The 7,395-nt window shown below is 44.7% G+C and overlaps 1 long non-coding RNA gene across 7 annotated transcripts; it reads left to right on the plus strand.

The window, feature by feature from the left end:
• Positions 1-2,357: 2,357 nt before the first annotated feature.
• LOC119267120 lies at positions 2,358-4,843 on the plus strand. 7 transcript variants are annotated; one of them, XR_005132283.1, is made up of 6 exons: positions 2,358-2,496; positions 2,612-3,526; positions 3,638-3,789; positions 3,872-3,970; positions 4,046-4,286; positions 4,362-4,843. It is a non-coding gene; the product is annotated as an uncharacterized LOC119267120 (long non-coding RNA). The 7 variants fall into 7 exon arrangements; XR_005132284.1 differs by having other exon boundaries at positions 2,612-2,866; positions 3,093-3,789; XR_005132287.1 differs by having other exon boundaries at positions 2,612-2,866; positions 3,100-3,789.
• Positions 4,844-7,395: the final 2,552 nt, after the last annotated feature.

Consider the following 7,395-nt stretch of genomic DNA (forward strand, 5'->3'; position numbering starts at 1 on the left):
AGTGTTTTGTAGAAAAGGAATATCAAACGGAATCCAAACGGAACGAAACCTTCGCGAGGATCTTTTTTGAAACAAACGCAATCCAAGAGACTTGGAGTGGAGGTCAAGGAAATAACGAGGCGGCCACGGGGTAGGGAGGCACGCCCAGGGGGGTAGGCGCGCCCCCACCCCTTGTGGGCCCCACAGAGCTCCACCGACCTACTTCTTTCGCCTATATGTACTCTTATACCCTGAAAACATTCAGGGGAGCCACGAAACCACTTTTCCACCGCCACAACCTTCTGTACCCGTGAGATCCCATCTGGGGACCTTTTCCGGCGATCTGCTGGAGGGGGATTCGATCACGGAGGGCTTATACATCAACACCTTAGCCTCTCCGATGATGTGTGAGTAGTTTACCACAGACCTTCGGGTCCATCTAGATGGCTTCTTCTCTCTCTTTGGTTCTCAATACAAAGTTCTCCTCGATTTTCTTGGAGATCTATTCGATGTAATACTTTTTGCGGTGTGTTTGCTGAGATCCGATGAATTGTGGGTTTATGATCAAGTTTATCTATGAACAATATTTGATTCTTCTCTGAATTCTTATATGCATGATTTGATATCTTTGCAAGTCTCATTGAATTTTCGGTTTAGTTTGGCCTACTAGATTGATCTTTCTTGCAATGGAAGAAGTGCTTAGTTTTGGATTCAATCTTGCGATGCTCGATCCAGTGACAGAAAGGGAACCTACACGTATTGTATTGTTGCCATCGAGGATAAAAAGATGGGGTTTATATTATATTGCTTGAGTTTATTCCTCTATATCATGACATCTTGCCTAATGCGTTACTCTGTTCTTATGAACTTAATACTCTAGATGCATGCTGGATAGCGGTCGATGTGTGGAGTAATAGTAGTACATGCAGAATCGTTTCGGTCTACTTGACACGGACGTGATGCATATGTTTATGATCATGTCTAGATATTCTCATAACTATGTGTTTTTCTATCAATTGCTCGGCAGTAATTTGTTCACCCACCATAATATTTGCTATCTTGAGAGAAGCCACTAGTGAAACCTATGGCCCCCGGGTCAATTTTACATCATATTAGTTTCCCGTCAACTTGCCAATTTCTGTCGCTGTTTATTTTGCAATCTTTACTTTCCAATCTATACAACAAAAATACCAAAAATATTTATCTTATTATCTGTATCATGTCTCACTTTTGCACCGTGAAGGGACTGACAACCCCTTTATCGTGTTGGTTGCAAGGTTCTTAATTGGTTATGCAGGTATTAGGCGACTTGCGTGTAGTCTCCTACTGGATTGATACCTTGGTTCTAAAAAACCGAGGGAAATACTTACGCTACTTTGCTGCATCACCCTTTCCTTTTTAAGGGAAAATCAACGCATGCTCAAGAGGTAGCAACGTCTCCCAGAGAAGAAGAATGACAAGCTCAAACCAAAATAGGAGGGCCCCTTCATTATAAATGAAGTTCTCACTGGAGGGGCCTATCACTTTCGTAATGCATCGGATAATCGCCTAGAGCCGAATCCATGGAACGCTGCTCGGCTCCAAAGATTCTACGCATAAGTTCGGTCATACTTCTATTTCATTCTTTTTTCTCCTCTTCATTTTGTTCTTTATTTTTTCATTTTTATACAATTCCCAAAATATGTTCGGATAAATTAACCAAACACTTGAGGGGTACACGTCCTAAAATGTACACACCTCACCATGACTGGAGGCTTATTTAACTGAAGCTTATTATTATTCCGAGCATGGAGCTCACAATATATGTGTTGTTTGCTCTTATATACCTTTTTTGCCATTATATGCACCTCTATGACTTAAGTTTTTGTCAAGCTGGGTTGCCTTGCTTTTGTGTTTATGCCCTACGTTCCCGATTGTTCGGCTAGGGCGTACAGGGAGCGCCTCTGCGATTGTTACAACCGGGTCATCCGAACATGTACCTCAGACGGGTGAAGCCGAAAGCTTACGTTCTTAAAAGAATAATTGGTCGGCAACCAAACGACAGATTGTTACATTCTGGTAACTCTTTAAACAAGCAGACGTTTTTCCGTATTACGGACCAAAGCCACGGCGTGCATAATTTCAGCACGCTAGCCCAAGAAAATGAACCTTTAACGGGACGTGGTGTTTTGGTGCCCGAGCCCAGCTGATCCCGAAATCTGTGGCGTACGTTCCTGGCTCGGGGTCCACATAATTCGCTGTGGCGCGCCTGACAGCGAGAGGGAAAAAAAGGGCGTACGATGGAATACTGTACGAAACAGTTGCTCTTTCGTGGGCCCAAAACGTATGGGTTGGACGGCGTTTGCGCTCGATAACTCTGGTCCGTGGTCCAGATCATTAGAAGCCCAACTGAGCCAGGGATCAGATAAGGTGTCCCCGTTCTGAGTAGGTCCTGACGGCGGCGCTCGTGCTGCATCAGCGGCCACGCGAAAAAATGGAGGGTTCTGGGCTGAATTTCCTGCTCGACGCCGTTGACAGGTTAGTTCCGGCAGATCAGGTGGAAGTTTATTGTGATTTGTTCTGCAGCCGGTCCAATTGATGGAAGAAACCTGACGAACAGATCTTGGTGGCGGTCGTTGTTGTCTTCTTGCAGGTTCCCATTGCGAGAGGAGTTCGCCAACAACATCGAGCAGCCAGATCCGGTTCCTATGGCCTTCTTGCCCAACAACGAAGCTGGTCTTGCCGTTCATGAAGACTCGAATGCTGGGTCTGGGTGCGCTAAGCAGCTTGGCGGCGATGGGACTGGTAGAGAAGGAGTTAGTGTCCACCGGCGTCGGGATGCATCTCCGACGAGGTCGGCGCAGTCGACCGACCGAGTCATTCTGGAGGCACCTAGATGGACGAAAAGGTCTGCACCCAAACCCTCCCATTCTTGTGCTGTAATTTTTCAACTGTGACTGTCTTCGTCTCCTCTGTGCATCATTTTGTCAAAAAACTGGTTTGCTTTAGCAAAAATCCTTAATATTTTTCTGTCATATCTAAATGGCCCTATCTAAATAGTAAGCCGTGGCATTGCAGCCCTTGCTTAGAGGTGCCTTCTTTTAAAGTCAGGATCGCGTTCACCATCTTTTCAGAAATTAGTGTTGCAGATTAACTCGATGTCTGGATCAATGTAAATTATGTTGTAAGAAGAGGACGATGCTAGTGTTGGAACATCAGCCCAGGTGGGGGTGCGGATGGAGCGAGGTGGAGGATCAGGATCAGAGGCAAGGGATCTGGCCAGAAAACATGGCCTGAGCAGGGGCTTGTGCGGATAGCTTGAGATTGCCGAATACCTTGCTAAGTGCGGGATTCGGTATGAGGTGATTCTCAGAAGGACGAAACAGCTATGGCGAGTGGTTCAGGGAATCCACCAGTTGATCCTTCAGTAACGAGTGAGTGTGGGGAGAAGTTCCCTCCGCCAGTCGGTCTAAACCATGATGAGCCGTCAATTAGGGATGTTTTGTGGTTCTACGACAACATGATGGGCTGTTCGGACGGGAAGCTGCCGAAATAAGGCGTCTATCTTGTAAGTCTAATCGCAAGGAACTTATTGATATTTGTACTTATGAGCTGTTTTGTGATTTTTTCATCAGAAATTGGGTTAGCCACTTCAATCCAATTGCGGTGGTGTTGTCAGGACCAGGACCTTAAGGATGAGCTTGGGCCTAGAGGTGAGATTACAGTGGATGGCTGCAGGGGCATCCATCAAATGTTAACTGCGAAAGAGTTGATGATATATACCATGGATGGCTAGCAAGATGGAGAGAGATTTTGGATCCCTGCTTTGTGGTAACTATCTCTTTCATCAACATTTGGTTTGTAGTAGCTACGTTTTCGGAAAGAAACAACTGATTGGGTGTAGGAACTGCAGGAAGAACTTTGCAAACCAGATGATGAAGTTGACTGGGATTACATCTGTAAGATGATGGAGTCCAAGCTAATGGGAAACAAGATTGAGTGGCTGAAGAAGGTAATCCTGAGATCTTTGGATGTCTCATGCTGACGTACTACTATTGTAAATACTGAATTCAGTTTATGTTCCTAGTGCACTTCATGGGTTGCTGGTCCTTGTACATCCTGGACCCCGAGAAGGAGATCTTCACGGTCTTGGACCCAGCTGAGACACACCCTACTGATGAGATGGAAAGGAAGCACATCGCCAATGCAAAAAGATTCTAGCTTCTATTCTGCCAATGCTTCAGAGACATATTCGGTGGCTGGTTGGTTGAAGTGGAAGGATGGACTTTCCTGTATGCCTTTATGTCCCAGCATGATCCTTGCGCTAGGTGAGTTTATGCCAAGAGCAACTTTTGTAATGTAGTATAGATGATAATGGTCTTGAAATGATGATTTGTTGACAGGGAGGAGAGAAGCGTTTACATTGTGCACTACATCCATGAGTTCAATGGGCTCTACCTGCGATCTATCATCAGAGGATAAGTATCGGGCATCACATTTTGATGAATGTTGTAGTAACTTGTGATGAACATAGGTTTCATTAATATGTGACCTCATTTGTGTGCACAGATATTGTTTGATCACCTGCGGCTCGCATATGAGATCGTGACTATGAGAGGGAACCAGCGTGACCTGCCAAGAGTTTCCCGTGCTTTGAAATCGTAGACCGAGGGAATGAAGCGGAATAGTTGCAGGGTGGTCCTAATTTTTGACTCTGTCATGTGTGTGTTCCTTAGTGTATTTTTTCACTTTTGGTTTGTCGCCTCTGAATTTGTAACCCAAATGTGGGTACTGTAAACTGGACAATGGGTTTGAATTTGTAATGTCAAACCTGAAGTACTAGTCGAATGTTGAAGTCGAAGCATTTCCTTGAAACTTGGTGTTTAAACAATGCAAAGTGTTTTCTCCCTTAGGCGGTTTGATGTTAATGTGGGCAAGGTATCTGGCAACTGGCATGGTCTGATGGCCATATCAAAGCGTCATTGCAGCTATATATGTTTGACGCATGCTGCTCATTGTGGTGTATGTGTCTTATATAGCATGATATGTGGATGGTCGCCTGGCATTTCCAGACTTGGATGCCCTGGTATATGTGTAAGTCTAGCTGAGGATGAAGCAGACATGGCAGCAGATCAAGGATAAGAGTCGCGGCGCGGGAAAAGGTTTGTATGGAGTTTTGCCTGGAGAATCTGAGGAAAAGAGAATAAATATAGACGGATTGGGTGAGTGGCAGTTAAATCCACAGTGCAAGAGATGGCTCAGGCTTGCACGGGAAATCGCTGGGCGTGCATACACAGCCTGTTCTGCGTGCAGACTAACGCCTCCGTCGCATTAAATGCATGTTGGCCTGTTCATTGTTTAAAACTGATACGGGTAAAATACGGCTGGGAATACATTCCAGGGCACGCATCCACACGCAAGCAGACGGGTAAGATTTCAGGAGCAGCTGAGTCTGGGCTCAGAAATGAATATTTGCCTTTAACGGAACTATTCTTCTTGGAAGATGTTTCTTACATATCTATAATACCTAAATAGCTCATCCCCATAATCATATTTCTCTTGACATGCAGTCTATCCACCTTATATGTGCCACATCAGCATTATCATCTTTGATTTTTCCAAACATTGCTTTTCTGATGAGAAATACTTTTTCATTTCTTAATCACACGCCGCCATGTTTTTTTTCTGCCAAAGGCCCACTAGGCCTGACCGCACCGCTTCCTTATGCACTTCGGTTTCCTTCCCGATTGATTTCCCCGTCAAAGCACGAGTCCGTCCGCTTCCCTCTCCACCTCCGTTTCTTCCCCACAGGATAATTTTTTCTCCAAACCTTGCGTGTGCGGCGGCCGGATGGTAATCTCCGCGTGAGGGCGCTCCTCCGGATATGAGCACCAGTCCACTCCCGCTATGACTCCCCTTCGATGCCTCTCAGGGCGATGGGATGTGGGCCGATCCATGGTTCCCTTGCCGCCCATCTAGAACGTTGACCAGCGCAGCCGAATCATTCTATGCGCATGCCGTCGCTCTTCTTCGGGCTCTCCTGGCGCTGGCGGCCTCGGACGAGTCACAAGCGGCCTCCCTGTTGCGGCCCCGATCTGGACGAGTAGTTCCGGTTCCAGCTGGAGGAGTTGTCAACATCAAGGTCCGCGAGCCCAACTCGAAGATGCCTAAGCATCTATTCTCCTTGCTCTCTCTCGATTTGTTTTCAGTAGCAATAGTTCAGACTTCTGTGTAAACTAAAACAGGGAATTAATCGTTCTGCCATGTTCCAAACTAAAAACAGAGAAAAGTGGACAAATGATTGGTTAGCAAAGATCATAGTTTTAAATAGCCGGCTATGGCTCCGGCTATAGCCTTTTTAGCATTGTGCCGCTAAATGGTCGTCTTTACAAATAGCCCGCTTTAGCCTACTATAGCTGATTTTGAGGGCCGCCGCTATTTTCCATAGACCGCTATTTAAAACATTGGCAAATATACATAGCCGCAGGCAAATCTATTTTTGGTTGCTGACTGCACAATCTGAACTATATAACTCTGGAAATATATTAGACTCTTTCTCTTGGGAGTTTAGAGCTGTTGTAGCGTTGCTATATGAATAGATGTCCAGCTCACTTGATTGTGTAATATAGATGTGTAGGTGAGACCTCAAACTGAACCATAATATCAGGTTTAGAGATGCAGATGCACATGGCCAATGATCTCAAACGTGTATGTGCTGTTGCAGCATACATGCAGTTCTGGTCGCTGACTGACAAATTCGTAGAAATACAAAATCAGTACGTACATTTAGAAAAAACGTGTTATTAGCTTTATCACCGTGGCATATCTGTAGTTCTGGTCATTGACTAACAAACTGTATAGGCCACTGTATACAAAACTACAAATATATTATGATGTGGGGCTACATGTATAGACATCATGTGCACATTTTTGCAAGCTTCCACTTTGATTCATGTGTTCACCTCTTTATCTTACCTTAGTGTAGATTGCCATCTCTGCAGAATGTGAAGTTAGTTGTGTAGTTTCTTACTTAAATTTGGTTCATGACCTTTCACACAAAATTCATGAAAAAATCCTGCAACAACGCGCGGGGCATCAGCTAGTGTAATATAACATTCATCCTGAACTAATTTTTTTTGTCTGTTCGAGCACAATAACTGGGTTGTCTGGTTTCCGGATGGAGTGAATGCTTCTTTTCATTCCAAACAGTATCCGGAAACACTCTAACATTTTGGTTCGGAGGTTAAAGCCGAAAGCCTGCAATGACAATTTTTTCACATGTTCGGATAAAGGTACAGGTCGATCATAACGTACATTAATACATCAAATCAAATGTCTATTCCTTATCTATTCCATCTATAAGACTGTCTAACCTACAGTCTTCCTGCGAATACTTCGCAGCTATCATTACTTGGTTATACACCAAATTCATGGGAA

This window comes from Triticum dicoccoides, chromosome 3A (assembly GCF_002162155.2).
Source record: "Triticum dicoccoides isolate Atlit2015 ecotype Zavitan chromosome 3A, WEW_v2.0, whole genome shotgun sequence".
Classification (NCBI taxonomy): Eukaryota; Viridiplantae; Streptophyta; class Magnoliopsida; order Poales; family Poaceae; genus Triticum; species Triticum dicoccoides.